Here is a 26,926-nt window from a genome sequence, read left to right as displayed (position 1 = left end):
TTGCCTATTTACCCAGAGGAAGAAACTGTGTGGAGCTTCTTGACGAATCATACGGCAGAACTTGATGTCGTAATCATGTTCACACTCTGCTGGCTTTTTGAAGCACATTGATAGGTTGATAGGTCAAATTTTATTACATATTATAAAACAATAGCTTTTTTTAGCGGCTGTATTGTTCTGGTTTCGCTCTCACAGCTCTCATAGCACCATGTAAGTGCTTTAAAAACCCCACTGCATGCTTCCTGCCCAGCATCAACTGGCAGACAAAGTTAGCAACTAGCTGGCAAACAAATTCGAGCATTTAGCTGCTAAAGTGACGTTTCACTCAGGAGGATCTGACCACAACTGAGCTACAAGAGAGTTAATGGTGGCCAGAAGCAAGTAGCTCTCTAGCAGGTTTGCCATTTGACCTTAACACTTAATATGTCAGCGTTATGTTAACGGTTTCTCGAGGAGATTGGCTATGTCAGTTTATTTATTATAGTCTTTCATAATGTCTCTGGGCCGGATAAGTCATAAAATTAAACCGATTTTCATGAACGACTGCTGAGGATGAACTGAGGAGTCGCACAGGAAAGAAGCTGCTCTGTAGTCTGGTGGTTCAACCTGGTCAATACAGTTTTTCCAGTCAGAAACTATCAGGACAAAAGAAAAATCAAAGTCAAAAACATATGTGAAGGCTCAAAACAACAAGCCAGGTAAACTTAACATCATGTTTTTTGCCTCCTGTAGTTAAAACTTATCAGTTTATAGCATCAACGTCTTTGTAATAATTTTGGCTTCACTATTCAGTCGCATCAAGGACGATTTGTATGGAGTTAAGTAATTGGACCAAGAATCCAATGAGACAGTTTCAGTGTGGTGATTGCTTCCAGGAGACAGCGGTGCTTGAGTGTTGTGGAGAGGTTGTCTCTAATGTGATTAGCTGTCTGTTTCAAATTAAACACAAGCCAATAATGAAACTAGGGACAAAGTATCTCATTGTCCTTAGCAATCCCTACAGATATCCTCACTTCTCTGTTTCTTTCTTTGCTTTGACAGCTTTTGTTCCGCCTTTCATTTCCAGCCCTTGTCCTTTCAAGAGACAGACAGTAGAGAAGAGGTGAACATGTGTGTGTGTGTGTGTGTGTGTGTGTGATTGTGTATGTATGTGTGTGTGTTTTGGGGGTGCAGGGTAGGTGAAAAGGAGGGAGCACTCAAATCCCAGTGGCTCTGGGGAGCTGTCAGAACTGATAGTGCTCTATCACTTGCGAACGGAGGTGCAAAATTGGGCAGAGCTGAGCACTGCGCAAAGCAGAGGATGATGGTCCCTCTGTCCACTGGAGCTTGACTGACTGAGATGGAGAGACATGGAAAGTGTTCAACCAGCTGCCTCACAACTTGAAATGAACAAGGCTGAGCAATTCAAAAATGCAACACGAGGAATTCAGAATACAGTAACTGGCAACAACAAGGACGACGAAAACCCACCGGATGTTCAAATGTTTGATCCATAAATGTAAAAGCCTGACTTTAGATTAGGCTGTTGTTTTTCTTCTTTTCATTACTTGTACCATTAAAGCAATACTTCAACATTTTGTGAGGCGCTTACTCGTTTTCTTACTGAGAGTTAGATGAGATCGATCAATACCACTCTCACGTCTGTAGGGTATATATATATGCAGCAGGAGATGGTTAGCTTAGCATTAAGAGTGGAAGCAGCTCAAAAGATCCACCTACCTGCACTCAGGGTGCACTCACACTTGGCCCAGTTGCTCCGTACTGTGCCGAAGCACGATTGCTCCCAGCTGGCCAGCACTCACGTTGCTCCGGCCGCAACCGGGCCTGAGCACGGTCCCCTCTTGAACATGACTTTACTGACTTTTTTGTGGCTTATTTTATGTGGTTTTGCTCACAGACGACCCTCTCACATTCCTGGATTTCTTGATTCTGCAAGGCGGCATAATACGCATGATTATACTTCATGTCCACGTTGCACACCGTGCTTGTGCTCGTGCATGAGCATGGGTTTCTGTGGGGATTTAACAAACAAAATACAATATGTTAATTAGCGTGCATTGGAGTTGCTGGCAGGCAGATTTTGTCCTCTTTTGAACAGACCCAGGCGAGCTGCTTCCCCGTCTCCAGTTTTTTTTAATGCTATGCTAAGCTAGCTGTCTCCCTGCTCCAGTTTCATATTCAGCAGACAGACATGAGAGCGGTGTGAATCTTCTCATCTTACTCGTGGCAAGAAAGCGTATCAGTGTAATTCCAGCAATGTGAAACAATTCCTTTAAACCGTTTTGAAAATGGTAATTCAGTAATTAAGAGCTTTGTTGTGAATGCATCGGCATCAACAAACTGTACAGAGCGTACTGCAGTATCTACTGACTTCATAGTCTAGGCTACTGTTTGTGCAGTTATAAAATCCAAGAAAGTGCGAACTCGCAATCTTAGAGCGTGAACATCAAACTCTACACTTTCATCATCTCATTTTACAAGCAAAAGGAGCGGCCGTCTTAAATTGGTCGGTTGGCCCACCAATCAGGTCACTCTACAGGCTGACATCTCTCAGAATACCATGAATTAGGGATGCAAATTGTCGGCAATTTCTTTTATTGATAGTTGGCTGTCCCAACAATTGAGTATTGGTATAATCATTAATAATATACTAAATATGCTGGATTGTTTCCAGTAGAAAACTGTTTCAGCCGGCTTGATGTGTGTTCGATGCCAGAGCTCCCGTCTGTCGCTGTTCAACAGCTGGCCCGACAAACTCAACCCACACTTAGGCTACTGAACTGCTAAAATGTAATAATGTCAGTCTGAATGCCTTTGTGTAATTTGGGAATTACAAATTACTCTCTCATACCAGTATTTTGTATTTCTGGTTAATCATTAACGTCCCTGCTATGAATCACATCTGGACCAATGAGGTGACGTTGGCGTTACATCAAACGGAGGAGAAAAACATCTGTAGTCAGTCTGTAGTGTGACCTGACTGGTGGGTCAAACAACATATTTAAGATGGTTTCTCCTTTTGTTTTGTAAAATATCCTTTTAACATTGTTATTAGATATTACAGGTGAAGGTGAATGATTTTGTCGATCCTTGGTCTTCTCCTCCACAGGTGTGCAAACGTTTTGCTCTGTGGATATGTGGACCTTAAAATACTTTCTCGAAATGACGATGAGGAGCTTGTGATTTGGTTAAAAGCCCTGAAAAAAAGCTATTCGGTGGACTTCAAAGTCAAGAATCACCTTCCAAAAGTGCAATATATGGACTCATAACAGCCGCGAACTCACATGTCAGCAGATTCGTCTTCATGACGGCTAAGAAGACTTTTTGGTGCAGTTGAAAACTTGGACTGGACCTTGAGTTGGATTTTGTTTTTCCATTCACAACTTGTTTTTATTTTTTCCAGCTGTGAGCAGCTCCTCTAGATTTGTTTTCATTACACTGTGGGATGAAAGCGTCCTTCAACACCACAAAAATCAAGTTATTCAATATTTTTTTGGGTGCACTTAATTCTGTCACTGCTCCAGAATAAACACGCTACATACTTGAAACCTACTTAGAATAATGTCGTATGAAATGAGGACATAGTGAAGGACTTGTTTTAAACTTGAAGTCACGTTTTCATATGATTTTGGCATCAATTTTTATTTCATTATCTAATTTGCCACACAGATGTCCTGTATGTCAACTGTATGGGTGGATATCTGTGACTTTTAAATGTTCAACGTGTGATTTAGCTGCTTCCTCGAGTCATTAAATTTAAATCTCAACAAACAAAGTGTATTCAGCGGCCCCTCACCTGTCACAGACACCAGTGCTGAGCTGACTCCGGCTTTGTATGGAGAGAGGCGAGATAACAATATGTGGAGCTCTCAAACAACAGTGAGGATGGCTGTGCTCTTGGCGGACCTGCCTGTACCAGCTGCCGTTAGAAGGAAAAGCAACACATTGTGAGTGGCTTCCTTGACAGACAGCAGCATCGATTACGTTGCTACTTTAAAGGGTCCGTTCGTCCAAAAATAAAAAATTCAGTCGTTATCTACTAATCCACACGCTGATGGGAAGTCGGTCAGGCAAAACAGCGTTGCAGCAGCAACAACTGATTAAAAGACGTACAACAAAAAACATAAATTGATTTGAAAAAATGTTATAATGACACTTTACAAGCTGAATTCTTCACTGTAGCTGCTAAATGTGTTAGTGCGCACCGCCTCTGAAGTAATGTAGGTGCACAAGCTACGCAAGGGTCAAAATAACGTCTTTTCAAATCAGTTTGGGATCTTGGGGTCTGTGTGGAGCCATTTTATGTTTGGGGGGGGGTTGTTTTGTTACGTTTAAGTGAGAGAATGCTCCAGAAATGTTTTGTGGATGACAAAACTTCATCTGACAAACAAGTATTTGCACAATGGTGTTGAGAAACTCTAGACAAAGGTGTTAAAAGTGATTTATTTTCTTACAGCATAGGTGTCGCCTCCCGTGCGTCTTCAGTTTTTACGAGGAGAAAGTGCTGCCGTGAAGTTGAACAGGCTCAGGTGTGACGGAGGTGACTGACCCGGCCCACTCAAGCACATTTATGCTCCTGTTTAATGGAGAAATGTAAAGACCTGACGATGTGAGATAAACCACATGACTGTCTGCATGTTTCGCTAGAAATCGATTTTATCTGATTTCAGTTTGTGCTTTTCACGCTCTTGTGGCCGAGTGCATCGCAAAAAAAACAGTCACCAGCCAAAAGCGCACTCGTCCCAAACATTAAGGGGGCACCACCACATAACCTCAACTCATCCTGTCTGCAAACTGTTTCCTGTGTGTATCTGCAGGCTCCGGGTTGTGTATCATGAAGACATCGCTGACTGGTCACACAGGAAACCAGATGGTTTTGAGGGATGAACCAAAACACTGTTGAAGAAAACAGCCTTCCAAGACATAAACATGTGACAATCCCTGTGTCATGTCAAGTCAGCTTCAACTGCTGCCTTGAGTACAAAACAAGGTTACAAAGCACTTCACAGAGAATCACTCTCAACCGAGAGAGAGACGCTGTCCTTCTTGAATAGAAACAGACTTTTTGTTAAGTCAAACTACCTTTAACACAAAACTGATGAAAAATAAACAGAGCAAACTTTGAGGAAATTGATTGAAATATCACTCTTTGCCCGAGCGAGGCCATTGGAAAAGAATGTGTCTTATTGGTATTTCTGACCTACCAACCAAACACGTTTCTGAGGGTTGCTCCACAAGCAAAAGGGCTGCAATAGCAAACACATAGTTCTCCTGTAGTTTCAGTGCGGACGTGATATTGCCAACAGCCAGAGAGGAGACAGAGGGATGTTGTAAAAATACCAAAGTTCGGGAGTAACACTTCTTCGTCTGGGTCTGTGTGGGTGCTCTGGCCTCTGATCTCTGTCCTGGCTTCCCCTCGTCTCAACAACATTTGGCTGTCAGTACAAAGTCTCCGGGGAGACATCTATTTGCCAATTGCTGAGACTTAAAATATTGCAAAAGATGCTTGTCTTGTCAAGCACTTGCAACAGCGGGAATTGATATATGCTTACTCATACAGTATTATTGGAGCCAGCAGCCTTTGACTTCACAGTGCGTCAACTGAAGTTGGCCTCCTGCGGTGCTTATAAGTGCTGAAATAGGGGTCAGCAGTGTTCTATTCATTTAGGATGTTGATACTGTCAACAGGACGGAGAAGTCTTGTGTCTAACTGGTGTCTTGATGGTTTTAGCTGCAGGCCTTCTGCTCTTTCGCTCAGCTCTCTGCTTTCATGTGAATCTCTTCTCGCTCCTGTCAAAGACATTTAACGCAACACTATGGAGACTCAACCCCGCAGAGTGGTGGTGTCATCCTCGCAACATTATCCCTGCTTATCAAGCCTTCCGTCTACCGCCTTCATCTGTTTGATACTTTCGTGCCCTCTCTCCCTCTTTCCCTCTCCAGTCTGCTCTTCCTCCCCTGCCACCTCCGGCTGCCCCCGATCTCATCCTCCACCTCTGTGTCCTCTAACCACTTGACACCTTTTCAGATTCATCCCCATCAGTTGGCAGACAGCGTGCATTTCAACCCGCGGGGCACAATGCAGCGATCCACGCGAATCAATGGCAGATAAATCAATGCTATCTCTTTTTTCCATGCCTCTGCTGCCATCGATTTTTTTTTCTGTTACTTTGCTGTTTGTGGAGACTTGAACTTTGCTCAATTAAACTGAGTTCACTTTCAGGAACAAATTGTAGCAGTGTAAGGCTTTCAGCTCGGGAGACAGACACTAATGTTAGCTCTGGACAGGGCGTACAAGAGCTTTATTTATGAGATGCCCCATTCGAACAGAAGCTGCGGTGGTTTTTACTGAAGCTGAACCTGGATTTATTGGTATTGTGAACCCCTCTTTCAGATGAGGCACGCTGAAGGCTCGCCTTGATAGTGAGGTCTTTCATTTTGAACTGCAGCTAATACCTAAAACAGAGACAAAGCAAATACCCTTTGATCATGTTTACCAAGAATGAAGGAGCCCCAATTAGCATGTGAATAACCCTTGCTTTGGTGTTTCAGTAAAGCGCTCATAGGTTGCTTTTGGCAGGGAGATATTTAATGTGATTTCATATCCAATCTCGAGGCTTTAGATCCTGTCATTGGGAGTGATTTCTGGGAAATGCACAGACTCAGACATATCATTTTGAAAACTGCATTTAATATAGCCCACAGAAAATTATCCACTGTGATATTTCGCTAGTCTCCCCCATAAATAATTCATTGTTTTTATGTGCCCTCATGCTGCCTTGGGGATTGGAACAGCTGAGTGTTTTCACAACGTATTTGTGTCCAATCTTCTGCGTATTGGGCGCACTCTAATCAAACCACAGTAAACATGCCTTGAATGTTTGTTGAGTCATCTGCTTATCAGCTAATCAAATGGCTTATTTGCCTGCCTGCCTGCCTGCCTGCCTGCCTCACCGGAGCACAACACAGCTCTGGTTGAATATTTTTCAATTAATTGTTCATCTGTTTGATTGACTGTGCAGCCACACGGGCGTAGGTGATATGATTGAACTCCACAGGCTTTAATGTATGCACTATAGGTCCGCCGCAGCAGTGAGGGGGAGATGTGATTGCGGTGAATACATTTAAGGGATTGTCAGGCGCTGTGGAAACTTCACCTTCGGCAGGCACCGACCGCTCCACTGTTCTATTTTGATATCATGTAGCTGTAAGACCACATAAAAGACCCCATGTGAACACACGCTATGCACCTATTTTTTTTTCCTGTGAAAGAACTAGCATGAAAGTGCAAGTCATAGAGAGAATTTCAAAGGCAGAAGCCAGGACAGCGACATGGAGCTGCCAGGGATTGGTGAGCAATCAGATAGGGCAGAATTGATGACCTGGCTCAGGATGGATTTCTTGGAGCGGGCTGCCAGACCGAGGTAATACTTTCAGGCTCTTATCAGCACTGGCATAAGCTGAGTGCTGCATCACCCACTTCCCAGCGTCAGCTTATTATGAGAGTCCATGATGTGTGATTGCTTGTACTGCCTTTGTGTGTCCCGAGGTCTGCGTGCACCGGACACAGTTGGCAAGAAGAAGAAGAAGAATACTTAAGTATTGTGTGTGTGTCACAGTAAACCCTCCACTTCCCGTCTGTTGTAATGACGTATTGGAAGGTTTACTGTGACTCATGTGGGCTGGAGGTGTCATTGAAAGTATTCTGCAAAGTTAAGTAGACAGTCACATATGTGTCGGGCTTTACAAAGATTGTCTCATTGGAATATATTTAGGTAGTTTAACATTTTTAAGGTAGAAGGATTTAAAGTGAGTGAGCCGATGTGTTCTTACAAGAGATGATGCATGACATGGTCCATGTTCAGGGACATTTTAAGTGCATGTGATGCATCCTACAGTGTAGATCAATTAAAGGATAAGTTCAGCAAAAAAAGGAAAGTTCAGTCATTATCTTTTCGTCCCCAATCTGATGGAAAAGTCAGGTGACGTTTTTCATATTTCTGGAACTTCGCAGCAAAACAGTCTTTCAGCGTTCCCTTTAAGAAGTGACGTAGGTGGGGACTTGTTTTAAAACGTTAAAAGAATAACTGGAAAAAAACATGAAATGACCCTCTATGAGTCTCTAGAAGCCCTGAGATCCCAAATTAATTTGAAAAGAAAGTGCAGTCGAGCTCATGCACCCACTTCAGACAGTGACATATGCGCTAACGCTTTAGCTTTGCAGCTACAGTGAAGATTTAAGCTTAAAAAATGGCGTGAATATTGTCTTTTCATATCAGTTTGGGATCTCTGGGCTTCTGTAGACTTGGATTACACCGATGAGCTCTATGAAGCCGTTTCATGTTTTTACAGTTTTTTTTTTAATGTTTTAAAACAAGTCCCCATCTACTTTAGTTGTTTAAGAGAACGCTGTGAAGCTCCCGAAGTGTTTCGTTGACTCTGAGTCTTCACCTGACAGTCCATCGGCCTGACGGGACTGAGCAGGTAATGACAAGTGAATTTTCATTTTCTGGTGTAAATGTTCCTTTAATAAATCTGCGTTCATAGAGGACAATAAACTTTTTGTCTCTGGGTGAAACTTCTGTTATTATAATCTATCTGTGTGCAGTATATTTGTCCTATAGGAGTTTCAAACCAATTAAGTTAAATAGCATTTTACAGTCAACAATTCATAAGCAGTAGATTGATTCTGCATGCTAATCACAGTTAATTGTGTTCTGGTTGCATAATAACACGTTATGCCTCCCTGTGGAGCAGCCGCTGAGCACCATTCCCCTCAGCTTGAGGTGAATTTATTTTTTTATTTTTTTTTGCTCAAGGGCACGTCTGCAGAGCAGATTGCCTGCAGGTTTGAGCCCGGTGTTCCCATTAACGGAGGGGCGCCTTCAACCTTTAACTGGCTGCTGATAAGAATCAAAGAGTGATTAAAGATCTCAATCTGCATTCCGCCACCGCAATTTATATCACACGGTTTTTTTTTTTCTTTTCTTATTCCGCGAATAAACAACGTGGTTTCAGACGCTTGGACGCCGAGCATCTCTATGGTAACAGTCCTCAATTACCGATGATTGGCCAACCCGTGGGAATGTTTCTATTCCCTCAGTGCAGTGATTGGTCGGTGGGCGGTCTGTGCAGCCTGACAGTCTGCAGCGTTCCGGGTTATTGTCAGTCTCGGCAGCTCGGCACAAGGGCAGGACCGCATCCCGGAGCCGCCTGAAGCTGCGAGCTCTTTATTCACACGTAACCATTTCTGATTTGGTTAATACACCAAAGAGAGCAGCGCGGAGCATCGCTATCGAGGTTACTTCACAGCCTCAGCTGGAAATCTGAGTCTGAATCGGGAGGCAAGACATCCGAGAGAGAGGCTGCCGACACCGCGGAGAAAGTGACGGACGGAGCAGAGCCGATCACCGGGATATTACATCGCATCAGTTTAGGATATTTCAGGCAGCTGCTTCGGCCCAGCCTTGATTTCTTTCAGGGTATCTTCACACAATATTGCCTAGATAATATTACAAACATCTGCATGATTTAATTTACCTAAGGTCGTCCGTAGTGAGCAGGCGGACCACTTTAAACCCATGCGTAACAGCGGTGGATTTTGGAATACTGCGTAGCAGTTCAACCATCCAGTCCTTCGACTCACAGGTCTGTTATTTGGAGCTATATACAAGCGAGAAGAAGAGCAACCAGGACCTTTTTTTACCGTGTTCCGGAGGCTAAACGTTGAAAACCCGAGGCGCGCTTGGTGCGCAATCCTTCCGAGGACGCTCCTAAAATTGCCGACCTGCGCTTTTGCCCTCGACAAAAATTGGCAGCCGAGTCGAGAAAAAAGGCAAAGCTTATTAACTTTGCATGCTAGGGGCTATAGTGTGGAATCTAATTCGCAGGGTTACCGGTGTATTTGCATACCATCGGAAGAAGAGGATAAACTTAATCAACATTTGACATCGACAAAGCGGCGGCTGGATTTTGGAGAACAGAATGAATCCTTTTTAATTTGGAGCACAGAAGTATGAAGCAGATTGCTCAGTGAATGCTACAATCTGCATGGAGTTCTAGTCTGCACTACGGAGCAATTTATGGTAAATATCTTTTATTCTAAATGTTCTGTTTCCTGATGCAGAATGGTTTTGGGTCGTTCTTGGTAACCATTCACGTAGATCCTGTCAGAGCCTCGCTGAATCCTCCTCGGAGGGTAAAATAGAGGGAACAGCTGAAAATGACGAATGTTTTAAATGTTTCCTTTCTCCCAGGATGCTTCTCTCAGATTTAAAACCCTTTTGTTTCCTTTGCGTGACCCACAATAATAAAAAAAAAAAGGAAGTGTTGTAAAAATCGACTTGTTAGAGAGCCGCTCCCGGATGGCTTTAGGAACTGCTTTGATGTGTCATATTGGTCTTTTCAAGTATGGGTAGCAATTAAGTGTATTGTCGAGGGTATTGCACCGCAGGCACCGCAGGCAGAAATAGTGTGGCACTAGAGGAGTTGCGGCTCAGAGCAAAAGGTGCGAATTTTTCATCTGCACGCCCCCGTGCGTCACTGCGTGTGGGGAGGGCGACTACAGTGTCTGCTGCAATTAGTGATTTTTCACCCTGGAGTGATAATGACATACAATCTCTTTTTATTGCGCGCCTGCATATTGTGACAGGCTTTTATCAAGGAACTCATAAAATTCATGGAAATGTGCGTAACACTGTAAAACTTTTCACTTTGTGCTCGGCGACATGGATGATGCTCTGTGCTGCATTGAGGTCTGGAGGCAATTTGTCATTGTCCTGTGAATTCTTCAGCAAATTTGTCCTCAGCAGCCGGGGCCTCGAATACAAATATACAAAGGGTGATCGGTGATGAGCTCCTCCAGTTTTTATTTGGATGTGAATGCTGGCCGATGGAGTTCAGGCTGCTGCCACTCCTGTGAACTTTGAGCTCGTGGGTCGCAGAGGTCGCCTTTGCAATATTTAACTCCATCGCTCACACTGCACATAAATGAGCCTGCACATTATGCTGACTGCGCGGAGAGGAAAAAAAGCTGCACACAGTATGTTTTATCATTAGACCATACAAGCATCCTCAAAATTTGTCTTCCTCACCGGCTCCAGTCATTCTCTCTCCAGCAGCCCTGCAGACAGGCAGCTCGCTGAATGTAATATGGGCCCCTACAGCAGGGCAGGCGCCCCCACAGTCAGGGCACCTGCCATAGAGCCTTCCTGGCTGTATTGAATAAAACATCCAGTGATGTATGAGGCAGGGGCTGCACCCGAGGGGGCAGAACTGCCTCATTTACTTCCTCCACTCTGCGCCTGTGACCTGCTGAGCAAATTGTGCTCATATTAGCTCTGCGGCTGCTCCTCACCTAAACAAATAGTCTTCCCAGCATAATGCTTGCCTTAACTCAACATGATGGTTGGACAAGGCAGGGGAGAAGGAAATGGCAGAAAAGCTTTAATATCTGGGTCACTGAATTACCTTTCAGAGTTTGTAGCTCTTGTTTTTGCCTCTTTATTTTTCTGGCTTGCTGTTAGATCTTTTTTGTTTTTTCCTGCAACATAGGACCTTCAAGTGTCCTGCTGCAAGACTCACATTTCATCTTCCTCTGGCTTTCACCAGGTTTCCTGTTTCTCTCCACTACCAGCTGTCTAACAAAGACCAAAAACCACAGATAATCTTGAAAAATGTGAACGCTTTGTAGGTTGGAAACTTGTTGTGACACCGACACTGAAAAAGCTAAATCACTGACGTTTAATCTGATCTGCTGTGCCGGGGAAAGTTGGAAGGTGGAGAACTTATTTTGGCTTCTAACTAAAAGACGCTTGGCTTTTTTTTTTTATCAATTTGCAACTCCAATTGCATATCAGCTCGGTTGATTGATAGCGTTTGGGTTCCTTACTGTATTCTTTGCTTATTAAAGTGCCTGCCTGAAGTGAATAAGTGAGCTCCACTCATGAATATCGTTAAAGTCGCTGAAGTTTAATTTCCTGCACTGTGTATTAATCTTTTTTAATCCCTGCATGGTTTGATTGTCTCAACACCTACCCAGAGGCAGCGAAACTCATTTTGGCACTTAAGATGACTAAAATAGTAGATACAGATGTGTGTGTGTGTGCATGTGTGAGACAGACACACACATAGAGAGAGAGAGAGGATGTGTGTGTGCTTCTAAAGATCTACCCGCCCCTGAAGTGTTGAAGATAAGCATGTCCATTCTTGTGTGGACTACTAATGGATGTGTTTCTTTCTGAAATAACATTTTTAAAACAAATTTCAGTCCAATTATAGAGAAACATACTGCAGATGTAAATAATCATGAAAAACATTTCCTCTGCTGTCAAAGAAAAGGAAAAGACAACAGTTCCCAGATTAGCCGAGATCCTAGAAAAAGCACGAAGCCTCCTTTCTTGGAAATATCATCGGACGTGAACGTTTTCTCTCAGAGCCATGTCAACAGCAGCTCGTTAGGCACCCGATCAAAGTGTTTCATTTCAGGTAAAGTCTGCAGCGCTCTTTTGTTTTAACACCTTTTCATGTGCAGGCAAACAGAAGAGACATGCCCTTTCTTGTACTTAACAATATTACATGATTTTATACAAACCCTGTTGTCCTGGCAGCAACACAGACCTGTCTCGCACATCAGGATGTGGAGACGGAAAAGAAGCAACATAAAACACACAACGCATCCTCCCACAAATGATTGTGGAGAAACAAACACACCCCTTCAGGCCAGTCGGTGTGAATAAATAGTAGTTTGATGGCGTTTGATGGGATTTAACATTAAATTTACAGGCAGGATCAGCAGGGACGGTTCTGTTTGTGTTTTTGGCAAACTGCACATGAGATGTTTGCATGATTGACCCTCAGTCTTATTAGACTTACAAAATCAGATGAGCAGCTCTCAGTGTCTCCGCGGTCTCTTGATGTTTCCACTGTCCAGTGTCGAGGTCAAACACAGACTCTTGCTGCTATTGCAGAGTTGAAAATGCAGATACTGATATAGTTGCCAATTTTGCAATGATCCTTCAAATGTGGTTATCAAACAAAGATATGTAACGGAGGCAGCATATATTTCAGTTTAACAATAAACTTTATTGTCTAAGATGCCGTCAGTAGGCTGACAGCAAGCTTCACTGGGAATTTATTAATTATGGACTGCCCAGGCATCTTTTTCTGCTTTGCAATCTCTAAAATCACAGTTTTCACATTATATACGCCGATACTGATACATATCTGATTTCAGCTGACGGTATCAGCCAACCGGTATATTGGTTCGGCTCTAGTTTAGGGTGACTGTTGGCAAAGGGCTCATTCTCAAGTCAGCTACATATGATCCATGTGTAAACCAGCCTCCCTGGTGTCGCTGACCTTGTCCCGGTGAGTTGGATCATGCCAATTTACATCTAATTTCATGGATACTTGCTTAATAGTGCGATGACCCATAAGACTCCATGTTTACGGTGCAATATATAAAATTCATATCACACAAACGAATATATAAAATCTCCACTAAATTGTCCACAGCTTCACGTGCGGTGTGTCATCTGAAGCGGACCGCAGGCATGTCGTTACAAACATGCTCCCCTGCAGTGTTTCTGATGAGTGCTACATGTTAGCGAGCCTGTCGCTCCGCAGATGATTTCCCTCGTCCGTGGTAACAAGCTTTACCTGACCACTTGCTCCCGCTCATGTGATCTTACCTGCTGGTGGTTGGTCGACATCAGGAGCTCTTCATCGGGGGGTTATCTGCAGCCACTTACCACATGACGGACAGCGATGATCCTCCGATCTCCTCCCTCTCTCTCCCCTCTCACCTCCTGTCAGACTGAATGGAAGTCACGTCTCTCTCCGGGCCCCGAGGTTAATGTATAGCCTTTTAATTTGGAAAGGTTAGGGGTGGCTGGTCTGTTTTTGAACAGGAACTATGCAGTTTATATGTGGTTAATGAGTACACACTGCTATAGATGGACGGTGCAGTTTATAGTCTGCTCCATCAACCAGCCAGAGAAGTGAGGGGAGGCATGCGTCCAGAGAGTTCTTGGGGGAAGAAAGAGAATAAAGCAAATCTGACAAGCTCTCCAACAGCGAATTTGCTCTCCTTAAAAACAATGCCGCTCTTGCCTTCCTCATGGTCACATTGATTTGTTCTGGGTGACAGTGCAGGCTGCTGTGAAATCACTCCAGTGCCATTGATCTCAAGGAGAGGAGGAGGAGGAGAGGGAATGAGAGCCTGGCGACAGTGAGCAACATGGGAAAAATCCTCAGTGTGCCCTCCTCAACCTTAACCAGTAATAAAATGAAGGCCTTGGTTACTATCAGATCAGCCCCTGCTGTACTTCTCCAGCCACTGTATCGCAGTCTAGCCGGCGCTTTGATTTGTTTTGGAGGCCCGTACATGCTGTTTGATTTGCTATTGTGCCTCGCCATGTTTCACATTATCAGCTGAACTCTTTATTGCCACTGTTTTCCATGCCAGAAGCAAGGCTGTGGTTTTTTTTTTAGTTTTTTTTTTTTATCTCATGCAGGCCTCTGATTAATCTCTCCCTCTATGCTGGTGTACTTTAATCTTGAATGGGAGATATCTGATTCTCCTCGGCTATTGAGGAAGATCAAACTTTAATGGAACAAGGAACCGCACATCATCCTAATCTCCATCTCCCCGCATTTTGGTTGACTGCTTTCCCTCGGGGTTTGTAGCTTTCTGCAGAAGCAGGAAATACATCAGACTGATAAGGTGTTTTCTCTCCATGCTTTGGTAATTTATTCCCTGTTGACAATGGCCACCACTTTACATCTCTGCTGTTTGATTACCTGGTCGAAGGAGCAGCCGGTAAAAAGCGGGGAGAATTGATTGACACGTACAAATAGCTGTTCTGTATGATCAGAATGTGTGAAACTTTTTTTTCCCCCAGAAGCTTTAATTGGGGTTTCTTCACAGTTCAATCATTCAACAGGAAAACGTGCTTCTCCTGTCTCTATTTATTGACATGTGAGAGATGTGACCTACGTCATCTGTCTATAATAGCCTGAGGAAGGATACGTCAGCCGTATGGATGTATGAAGGTTCAATGCATTTGATTACGCTACAGTCAATCCAGGAATTAGCTATTGACCGTTATTGTCTCCATTCAGTTCCTCCGTATCAGTGAGTAACAGTGCACATTATGCTGACCAGCATCCGGACCGGTTTCCGGCTAGACGCATATTGTTGCAAATGGATAACACTTACGGGGTGTCCCACCTCCCGCAGACGGTTTGTGTCTGTGACAAAAAGAGGCTATTACCCAATTCTAAGGCAGTTGCTGTAAGGTAATGAAATTTCCACCGACTGTAGAAAACAATGCTGTCTGGTCCGCATTGTAATTGCCGAAACCCACCTCGCCATTTTCCCCGAGTTCAGCGTGAATGCAACACGATTTAATAAAACTCTGGAGATTTTTATCATTTATTGCCAGGCATTGGCAGCCCGCATCGGGGGAAGAGTAAGCTGAAGCCTCGCGCAGATAAAACTCATTCAATTTACTCGTTGAATTTTAACCAAGCCGCGGACCATTTACAAGAGAGCCGTGCATGAGACCCACGGGGAGACGTTTATGCGTTTGCGTAGGGCTGATGCAGGTCGGCTATATTGCTAATATAAAGCCACCATTTCCTTAATCTGAAAGGAGGAGTAGGCTGGAATTTCCGTCATTTTCTCCACTGTTATTATTTGTGTCGAGGAAGGGTTGAAAATCTGCGGGATATTAGGCCCTCAGGCCAAAGAGCCTCTGTGTGCCTGCCTCCACACACATACAAAAACATAGGAATTGACATGAGGACATGTATGGACACACACACTCACACACACACACACACACACACACACACTCACACACACACACACACACACACACACACACACACACACACACACACACACTCCTAGCCCTGTTTTATTACCTCCTGCCTGCTGCTGGAATTGCTTTCCTCCCTCGAGTGAGCCAGGCAAAGCCGGCTTTATTGTGTTAACCTATTTGTGTGTCAAGAGCGATTGCAGCGTTCTTTATCTCTGTTTGTATTCGGACGGGGAGACGGCAGAGAGAGAGAGAGAGAGAGAGAGAGAGAGAGGGAGAGAGTGGCGGAGGATAAGGATGGAGGAGGGTGGAGGGGTGGAGGGGTGGAGGGGTGGAGGGTGGGGGGGGGGTTTGCACAGGAGCCAGGCAAGCCACCGGAGTTAGACGGATGGCCGGTCACCTCGCTCCACTCTGGAGGATAATGACTGGTTGCTTAGCAATAACCCACCCCCCACCTACTTCCAGACTTGCATCCAGAGTAATCACTTTTTTCCTCTAAAAGATTTCGTATATAATTATAAGCACAGAGCCGGGCCTTTGAAATCTGCCTAATGGGTCTTTTCATTTATTTAGCAGAGTGGGTTGAGGGTGCGAGCAGCAATTGGAGATATTGGTCCGTGTGTGTGGTTGTGTGTGTGTGTGGTTGTGTGTGTGTGTGTGTGTATGTGCGCGCTTATCAACTCCTGATTGCAGTAGCTACTGCAGGTTGCAGGATTGTTGCAGCGTGTTTGTCAGCATGTGTTTATATCTGCTCCGTGCTTGAGCAGTTGGTGGAGTTTGACCGGGGATTACGACTTTACGGGTCAAAGCTATATTTCCTGCTAGATAGCTGCTGCTGTACGACCTTTGACCTCCGTTTAATGCCGCAGAGGCTAACGTTTGCATTCAAATAGATGCATCGGCACGAGCACACACATCCACATATTCCCGTTTTTTGATGGGCGACCGGAGGCTACGAGTGCTTCTTCTTGTGAGCTCTTAGTTTTATTAACATTTTTATTGAGTTGAACAAATTGCTGACCTTTTGTGGCATAATGAATAGCCCGGCCTGCTTAGGAAAAATGAGAGTTTTGGCAGATGTGACTGGCGTCAATCCAAGCTGTTTAACACATGATTTGCAGTGTGTTTATTCAGCAGGTGACAGCGTTTAATACTGCTGAGTGTTTTCCAACATTTCAATACTCTTTTTTTCAAGTCTTACTCCTCAGTCAGGACGTTAATCTGTACGCTGTCGTTTTTTCCTTGTACTGTTTTCCAGGCAGGTCTCTATAATTTGAGGTAACTGTGTTTTTAAGAGGCAGGATAAAGGTATAATATCTGAACACGACCCCAATTTAAACTGCCTTTCATCACCAGCAGACACTAATGTTGGCACGAAGTCCAGAGTCGTTTTAATGCTCAGCCAATTATCCTCTCTGCTTTTTGAAAATAGATTTTTTTTCCCTTCCCCGCTTTTTATAAAGAAAATTAAAAATTCCCTCTGAAGTTCATATTAAACTTTTACTTGTTTGTGGCGATAAAAAACAAGTGGCTCAAACAGACCTCGTGGATCAAATGAAATGTTTTGACTCGTGCCAGTTGGTGTTTCATTAGACTGTTCATTTATGGAAAGACAAATTACAATTTACAAAAAAATCTTTTTTTTTTTTGTTATTGGAGCTTCTTCAAATAATGTCAGCCGTGTCTGATAGTTACCCATCTGTGCTTTCTCTCCATATCCTGCTCAGTGCCGTCTTTTCCTTATCCAGGCTCATGCACCATTGCTAAAACTGACAGCTATGCACGTCCTGGGAACTTACAGATAAACTAAACATACAGCACGAACCCCCCACCCCCCATCTCCGTGGCATGCTTCTGTGGCTGCGTCTATAGGAACAGCTGTCCAGCTGTCACCGCAGCCCGCCGTTCTCCAAGGCAACATCTGCAGAGACTGAGCGCACAGGGGCAGCCTGCCGTTCTCTGCTCGTCCCCGAAGACCAGGGAAGTGTGTCAGGCCTTTTGGCTGCACATTACCGCTGACCGCATCAACCGTATCACTGGGTTTTGATTGAACGTTATCTGCTCCTGTGCCACTTAAATGGGTTCCACGAGGCGTCACACTGTTATATATTTATTTTTTTGTTACCAAGTTACAGCGATCTGTCTGGAGCAGAAAACAAAACATGTGGCTGTACAGGCCCCCCCCCCCCACCACCACCCCTAAAAAAAGAAAGAACACACACCACATTATCGCATCCATTAATAGTCATCTGCCTCTGCATGGATATGTGTGTGTGTGTAAACAAAATCCCAGCGAGCAAGGTGCAATGGCCTGGAACTGACGAGAACCCACTGGGAGAGTCTCTCCTTGATGTAGCCTCCCTCCCTCCCTCCCTCCCCTCGCTCCCCTCGCTCCCCCTCCCCACCATCTTTTCCTCCTGGCAGCGGAGTGACGGTGAGGTGGGCGGCGGGGGGGGCACAGAGCCATGTGAGTGGGGAGCTGAACAGAGCCGCGGTCCCCTCTGTCAGCCACAAACTAGGATCAGGGAGATCGCATGGGACTCTCTCCTAGGATGAGCAAAGGGAGGAAGGGAGAAAGCAGCTGTTCAGTGTTTTTCTCTTACTTCTTCTTCTTCACCAGCTCACTTGTGTGTGTGTTTTTTTTTACCCTCTCTGTCGTCTTCTCTGAGGCTGTCATTAGCTTCTGTCATACTCTTTTTTTCCTTCGGTGGGCTTGTCTTTAAAAGAGGAAATGCTGTGAGTGCTGCTGTAGACGTGGACGAGATGAAATTTCGAGTATCTACTTGTTGTTCTAAGGGAACTTTTAGAGGACTTGATTTCTTCATCAGTCCTCTTGGTAACCGAGGGGCCTCTCAGGCATACTGTGCCTCTCCCCACAGACAGCTGCAGACTCAAACAGGCTCTGGGCGAAGTTTGATGGATCCTGTTTACTGGAGCTGAGAGAATGCCTGGGTATCTCAAATTAAGTGTCACTTAAAGCTTGTCTTTTAGTCAGCTTTCCATTTTGTTCCCCCATCTCTAGTGACAGCACTGTGCTGCCAATTGTAACAGGGATTGAGAGGAAGACATTTGGTGATTACACATTCTGTCATGATTGAGGGCTGAAGCCAGCAACTCGAGGCAAAACCAAATTCCATATGGCTGCAGTGAAATCTCTCCACCCATACTGAGTTACACTCAAACAGCCCCTGTCCTGATGACAGTGAAATCGCCTGCTCATGACTTATCGTTTTATCATTCAAATTCGCCCCATTGATGCTCGCTGCCGTGATTGACAGCCGGGCTTGAAAGCCACAGCTATCTCAATTGAGCTGCGGCAGCCAGTTGGTAACCGTGACAATGGTCTCTCCTCTTTGCCTTGTTTTCACACTTTTTCTGCTGTCACAGAAACCTCACTGATTGCCGCTCTGCCAAGACAGCATCCTATTAATCTTTTAAATAAGGGCAGCGGCCCAGCAGTATTGTTTGCAGAAAACCGAGAGGACCTTGTGAGACCACACTGAAAGGGAAAAAAGGGGGCAACTGGGGCTGAATCTGTCTCATTGTGGCAGGAAAGCCGAGCCTCCCTAAAAACCAACAATATTAGAAATCTAATAGCTGCTGTGGAGATAGATGTTGCCGGGGTCTGAATATAGCCGGCGCTCTCTGGCCCCACATGATAACTCTACAGGCTCTCTTCGCTCTCAGCGCCGCTCTCCAGGTGCATTCTGTGCTTTCATCTGCATCGTGGCACTCTGAATAAAAGCCTCTGTGTTTATGGCCATTTTCTTTTTCTATGCACTTATTGATCCCTTTCAACATGGTTGGAATAGGCTTATTTATTTTTTTCAATTCGGTCCTCAAAACACATAAGAGTTGTGTATACTGAAAAGGCAAATGACTGACGCATAGATGTATTGTGCTGTGACCTAGGGAAGGAAGAATAGCAGCTCAACCTTTTGCCCCACTGTACTTATGTGAGAATTTGTTTGAGGAAATGAAATGAGGGTGTCCTTGCACAAACATATGCGTCTCACAACTCAGAAAACTCCATCTCGCCCCTACTTTCAAAAGGCTTTCTGCGCTCTGATTTCATGGACTCGGCTTTTGTGTTTAATTAGGTGTGATTTGTGACTATTTCCCAAGTGGTAGGAAGTCTTTTTTGAGTCTCTGTTCTTTCTTGTCAAGTGGTTGTTAATGGAGAATTGCTGCAATGCTCCTGACACCCTCTGCTTTGTAATGAGTGGCTTCCTATTCAGAATGGCCCCATAAACCGAACCTTTTTAAGTACGAGGAACATGTGGCGGCAGTATTTGGCGTCTCTGTAGGTGGGGATGTTTATACCTTTATAAAGATCCTGAAGTTATGGGATCATTATATACCTTCCTCGTGTCTTTGTCTCGTCTCTGGCCATGGAAAACCCAGTGAGGCAGGGCAACCCAGATGACTAATTGACTCCCGGGTCAGAGCCACATGATAGCAAGACTGCTGGTCAATGGAAATTGATATACTTTCCCCTACAGGGTGCTATGACTGCTTTGTGATCAGCTGTATGATCACGCAACCGTGCATGCACACACGCATGAGCGTTTTGGTCTCACAGTCGCTCCTTCACTTTGAAAACACGGCAAATCAATCCATTAATAATGACTTCAGAACAACATAACACCGCTATTTATACAGGCTTTAGTCAGGCACCTACGCTACCTGTGATCTCACATCGTGCCGCTGCTATTTAAAAAAATAAGGCATCAGTAAAGTAAAAAGCATTTTGCTCTTTAATTGTGTGCTTTAATAACTAGAATGAGCTGTGGCCTGTGGTTGTGTAATATTTAACATCAGTTTCAAGTGTATCCACTTCAGTGTTTTACGAAAAAATGTCCTCAGGGCACTGCAACTGTTCTGCAGTGGTAAAGGTTTCCTCTGCTCTCTGTATAGCCTCGCTGAAGTGCTTTCTATCAACAATGAACTTCTCTGTGCTTTAAGTGCAGCTTTTGGTGCACGAAGATGAGTGAGCCTCGGTAACAGTTGGTCCTTGAAATGTGCGTTAAACCGCGAGTCTGTGCTTCCCCCTCGACATGCGAAATGTGTGCACGCAGGGATGACTTTTTGTTCTTGTTTGCAGGTTAAACACAAACACTGCTGTCCCAGATTCACACACACAAGCCCCCCTCCACCTGAGTCTCATCCCGAAGCCTGAGCGCTCTCACAGGCAGCCACGAGCCTCCACCCCTCCGCCTCGCCATCCAAAAGAGATTCTCTCAGTTCCTCCGGTTTCAAAGCGCTCACATAGCTCGACTGTGTCAAAGCACGCCCCTCCTCCCTGACCCCACCTCCTGGAGACGGCACTCTTGACCTGCTGCCCCATTGTTTCCAGCGGGGATGGATGAGGAGCCGCCTCTGCCGGCGCAATCCTTCACTCAATAGCCGCTCCATCTGTTGACTGCGTGACTCTGGGTTACAAGCAGGGATTTTGCTCCGTCTGTGCGGGGTGTGAAAGGAGCTATCTCAGGGGGCTTCCTGAATAGGGGTTTTAAAACTTGCAGTAGCAGGGTGTTGTGATGCCCCTCACACCCCACCCCTCCGCCCCGTCATCAGCCCAGCACAGCCGGCTGGGTGTGTGCAGGATGAGAGGCCTTCATTGTCCCTGTTCACAGGCCCCTAGGCAACAGGGTCACCTTGTCCCCAAACAAATGCTGCCCTCAGTGGGATTGTTGGCACTGCATGTCTGTGTTTCTGTGTGTGTGTGTGTGTGTGTGTGTGTGTGTGTGTATGTATGTGTGCGTGTGTGAAGGGGGAGTGGGTATTTGAGTATAAGAATGCATCATCAGGAAGAGGGCAGAGGCCTTGGCTGTGAGGACATTTATCTAACATCTCTGCCTTTCACATCAAGGCCTATTCAGTGCAGCCCGTCTGCGTCAGGCTTTCAAAGAACATCACCGATAGAGAAACACTCTGGGCTGCTTTACAGGTCAAACTGCTCTCACTGAGCATTTAGACCAACAAAGCTGCTGATGTCATGTGCTATTCCTCTCGTATATTCAGCTTGGAAAGGGAAAAAACATCATCTGCTAGCCCGTTCCGTGGTTTATTTCTCTTTAACAGAGAGTATTTGGGAACAAAAACAGAAATAAATCTGCGGCGGTTCTGACTGCTGGTTCACCTTCAGTAATTAATGTTGAAATTGCAGTCTGCCAGTCGTTTGTGCTGAGGTCCTCTCTCTATCTGCGTGGGCATTGTTATTTGGAAATTTCTCTTAAGTGAAAATAAGCGGGATCCTGGCCTCTTGGATCCTTTTTCTCTCCCATCCAGTCAAAGTTAAAACCTGTGTTTGGGCTGGTTTTGTCTTTTATTGCAATACAGATCGAAATAGTTGAACATATTTATTATGTCTAAGCTTTTATATGTTTTTTTCTGTCTCTCTCTCATGGCTTAATTTGCCTTTGACAGAGTAAAGAAGTCAACTGCTGTTCTTCTTTTATTTCTATCTAATGGGGTGGTCCTCCTGGTTTGTCTCTTCTTGCCAGGAGCTTAAAGTCCTAAAGAGGCACACTCAAGCGCCCTCGTCTGCCTTGTTTCCTGTTCTGTTCCTTTATCACACAGTCGCAGCTTCACCACTGGGAACTGAACCCCTCAGCTGTCACAGGATGTCCCCAACACACCTTTACCTCAGTTAAGATGATTAAAGAAGCAGGATCCACTCTCTCCTCATGTCTTTTCTTGCGCGAGTGTTTCACCTCCACTTCTCTCCTCGGGGCTGAGAAAAGACAAAGTGAGCAACAGTATCAGACGAAGAAGCAGGCGGCTGGTTCAAGCGTGGAGCCCCCTCACCAGACGAGACAGAGTTGGCGGAGGAGGGGGTTGTTGAGTGGAATGAGTGGAGGTAGAAAACTGCAGTGACAGCAGAATGAATAAATTGAAAAACTCTCTCATTGTAAATTGTCTATCGCTCGTGACAAACGATCTGATAGGCGAGCGGCCCGGGTTTCCGACGCATCCGTCCCAATAGAGCTGTGAATAACTGGTCTATCTCCACACTGCTTAGCACTGGCCCCGCACTTAATAATTCATACAGTGTGAAATATTTTCCCCGGTACAGATATGCCAAAGAGCTGCCGCCAGCAGGCGGGGGCGGCGAGGGGGGTGTCCCTGCGGTGCTAATTTGGGGGATGGTGACGTGCATAGATTTCTAAGGGGGATCTAGTTTAGAGGAGATGCCTCAGACACATTTGCTCTCCTGTATTCACTGTCTGTTATTGGAAAGAGCTGAGCTGGAAATGCAGAGCGAGAGTGAAAAAGAGTGCAGCTGACATTTACTCATGGCCGATCGGCCTGGAACGGAGAACAGAGAAGGGAAATGCGTTTCCACTGAAGCTGACCGAAAAGAGTTATCAGTGACTGCGGAGACTAAGCGAGGCTGTAAACCTGCTAAGTAGTTTTTGCTGTTTGCCCCGGTGAGTGTCCCGGTCGCAGTTGACATCAGTGGCAGCAGGTGTCTGTGGACACCTGGTTTATGTCTCCTGTTTCCATCAGGTGACTCCTCCTGCCTCAGGCTGCTGCGAGAGCTCAGCAGCCAAAAGCAGCTCTCATGGTCCCTGACCTTATTGTCCCCTTCATTCACAGTGCTGAACTCACACCGCCCTATTCTCCACGGCTATGAACCCAGAGCTATAATGGCCTTGTTGCATGAGCGTGCACAGGCGTGTGCAGATGTGTGCTCGCCTGCGATAGTGGCGTGCCATGTGTGTCGTTTTTTTTGTGCAGCGGTGCTGTGTGGTTTTGTCCGGCTCGTTCCGCCGCGCAGTCCTGTACAAACTGGGTTTTTATGGTTCGCATTCAGGCCCTGATACCAATTATGCAAACTATTAAAAATTTAAGGAGGACAGTCTTTTATAATTTAATCCTAAAGTAATAGATTCTATTAAAAATGCATGAGAGGAGCTTTATAGATGGAGCTGGAATTAGTGTCTATCAAAGAGTCCAGTCAAGGATGCAGAGGGAATGGGCGGCAGGAGTGGTGGTATTGCCTCATTATTCAAATAGGATATGATTACCATAGAGCAGGAGTCCCTCAGAGCTGAGGCAGAGCTTCTGGCCACTGTGATCACAAACAGGAGGAGTCTCTCCGGGCTCCTCGGAGGGAACCCTCTTTTCTGGTGAAATGAAACTGATTTCAGATTTCCTGTTTTAAACTTTCACAAATGGGATTCGAAGCGGCGTGTGATTTGTTGTGGTTTGAAGCGTTCTGTCGCCGAAAAAATGCTCTTTGTCTTTCTCGGGTGTCTCCTCCCTGGTGTTTCACTCGAGATTGTTTAGTCTTGTCCTCGCTGAAAGCATGTAGAAGGTGTTCAAGCATGAAAACAGGAAGCCTGCAGTGTTGTAACTTAATGGCTCATGCAGCAAGCGAGCAGCAGACCTTTTACTGGCCTCTGTAATCCTGGGTTTACCCCACAGAGCTTCCTGGACAGGTGGAGAGCAGAGTGAAGACTTTCCACCGTAAATGCGCTGTTTTTTTAACAAAGCAGCCATATTTGTTCTGTTTTTACTTTTAAACCTTTCAGTCATTTTGTACTCTGCTTTATCCCGCTCTGGCAGGGGAGCGAGCTAAACTGTTTTTATGCACCGCAGGTTTTATGGAGTACAGATAGCACTTGAATTTCACTCTGTTGTCATTGTGACTTGCTTCAATAATTACAGGTAGAGAACTGCAGTGATTCAGATACGGAAACCTTTTGAAAAAGGCTCCGTGTTTATTAATGGGCCGCGAGAAGTGGATTGAAAAAGCCAATAAAAATTGGAACCCTCATGAAGCTTATATGGATTGAAGTTCTGCCTCCGAGGTAAATTCCTTTGCCTTTTTGATGTAATGGCTGCCTGTTTATGGAATAAATCCAATGGGCTTAATCGATCATCTCCGTGGAAAGGTCAAGAGGAGAGGCTCTGGTGTTTGAAGTGCTTATCCCGTGGAGGAGAGCCAGAAATGTGACACCTCCTTATGAGTGGGCGGGCGGCGCGGCAGATTAGTGACGGACAGGGTGGCCCAGGGGGATGATTTAGGGAGATTCAGCTCTAAATACTCTGTGTATATCAGCGAACGAGAGAGAGAGAGAGCGAGAGAGAAGAGAGAGAAGAGAGAGAAAATTATAAGCTGCCTCTCCCCCCAATCCCCATTTTCAACAGAAAAGCATATTAGTAGATTAAAAAGGAAAATTTCTAAAAAAGCAGAGAAAAAAGAAAATAAAGGGGGTCACAGCTGCTAGTGGAAGGTGAACAAAAGTTTATTGGTTTTAACCTCCTGTCCGCGCTCTCTGTTTAATGTTGCTTGAAGTTTACCGGGGCGGTTTCATCCCCTCTGCAGTCTAATCTAATCTGGAGTGGGTGGCTGTGGGCAGCATCTGTGCTCGGAGTTGAAATAGGGCTTTCTCTCAGCCTAATCCTCTATCCAGGGATCACTCAGTAGGGTGAAGACAATTACCAGCCTGCTTTCTCATGCTAATGGAATCTCTAACTAGATCTTACAGAAAAGAGGAAAAAATAGATGGAGGAAGAAGAGAAGCAGGGACAATGGCGCAGAAAGATGACCCAACTCAAATGGGTTTTTAGATTACCGTTTAATTATTGATAGAGACCCAGTTGTAAGGCCTAAGGTCAGGATTTGGAAAGCATTTTCTGAGAAAGGAGATAGATTATCGAGTTATTTTGGTGTGTGTGTGTGTGTGTGTGTGTGTGTGTGCGCGCGCGTCGGAGGTGTCAGGAAGTTGCTGACAGGACTGATGTCACCACCATATCAGCAGCTGTGTGCTAGGTAGTCTGCCTTTCACCTTTTTATCACCTGCCTCCAGCAAGGTGTCTGGAGTGGTTTTAAATTGCATTAATATGCAGGAATTTATAGATTGCCTCCCTTGGCATTTCTGCAGGGAGGGGAAGAGAGTATTACAGTCTCCATCTGCACTAATTACTGGGTCTTGGCAGTGTTACCTGTCTCTTGTGAAGGACAAACCAAGGCACCAAGCAGTAACACACAGAGCAGAAGGAGCTCAACTGCTGGGGAGTCTTCAGGAAAGAGGGATGTCTCCGGGGCGTTTTTACTCTCATATGTTTGATGTGTTGGGAGGCTTGACTACCATAAAAAAAAATCTTTGCCTGCAACATCAATAAACTAAATGACTTGGTCCAGCTTCCTTCATCTGGAGCTCGGAGAGAAAAGCGAACAGCTCTGCCACCTGATTTCAGCGGCAGTCGAACGTTGTGGTTAAATGTATCAGCACTCATCTTCTGTTAATCCCGGTGGAAACTTAAATTGACTGTCTCTCAGTGTGGCAGGAGATTTAAAGTCATGGCAGCTCGAGAGTAAATCTTAACAGGTGCACACCAACCTGGCTCTCCTTGAAGTGTAGTTCTGAGACCTGAGACGGCGAGCAAGACTTTGGTCTACCGAATAAATCACAGGAGCAACGAGATGTATCAAAAATCCTTGAGAGGGAGGAGATAATCAGTCTGCGCGTATGTGCCGTTATCTCCGCGATGACCTCGCTTCTCGATTCTCTCCGTGGCTGGTCAGACTCGCTGATAACGGGAGCCCTTATCGGGTCGCTTTTGTCATGGAAAGCATCTACCATTTTAAATCATTACAACCTGCCCACTTTTTCACTTTCCCCAATCATTGAGCAGTGACACCAAGACCTTGCCGGTGAAAACAAGAGATCGATGCTTTAACTCTTTATACCTCAGGTGGCTCACTTGCCGCCAAGGCTTCCAGGTTTTCTGCATCAAATCTGCATGCGGTAATTCCTCAGCTCGCTGTGGGTTTCTCAGGTTTCTGTGTTTGTCTGTCAGCCTGTCAGGAAAAGACTTCTTGGATTGCTGCTGCACGAACATCTTGCTGGTGTTTGTGCCATCTGTGCCTTTAGCCAGCAGGTGATTATCAACTGCAGCCTCACCTCCCACTCCGTCCAATTGGATTCTCCCGGCTGGCATGGTCAGGGCCAGATTTCAGAGGGAGCTGGATGACAACAGCTGGATGGCACACACATTATGGAGTATAAAGGAAAAGGCTGCCGAGTCTCAGTGACGGAAACTGCAGCGAGGAGGAAATATGTGGAGAAAATTGCCTGCTTCCTCTC

At 45.2% G+C, this 26,926-nt stretch overlaps 1 protein-coding gene across 1 annotated transcript in view; it reads left to right on the top strand.

The window, feature by feature from the left end:
- The first annotated feature begins 9,167 nt into the window (after positions 1-9,167).
- The window catches only part of fam222aa (family with sequence similarity 222 member Aa), a 47,119-nt gene continuing 29,360 nt past the window's right edge, over positions 9,168-26,926 (top strand). The window contains exon 1 of the mRNA XM_073466510.1: positions 9,168-10,085. The gene's annotated coding sequence lies outside the window, so the exon portion shown is untranslated. The remainder of the gene's footprint in view (positions 10,086-26,926) is intronic.

Source organism: Pagrus major, chromosome 5 (assembly GCF_040436345.1).
Source record: "Pagrus major chromosome 5, Pma_NU_1.0".
Taxonomy (NCBI): Eukaryota; Metazoa; Chordata; class Actinopteri; order Spariformes; family Sparidae; genus Pagrus; species Pagrus major.
The sequence above is the reverse complement of the archived record's forward strand: the minus strand, read 5'-3'. Positions and strand labels throughout refer to the sequence as shown.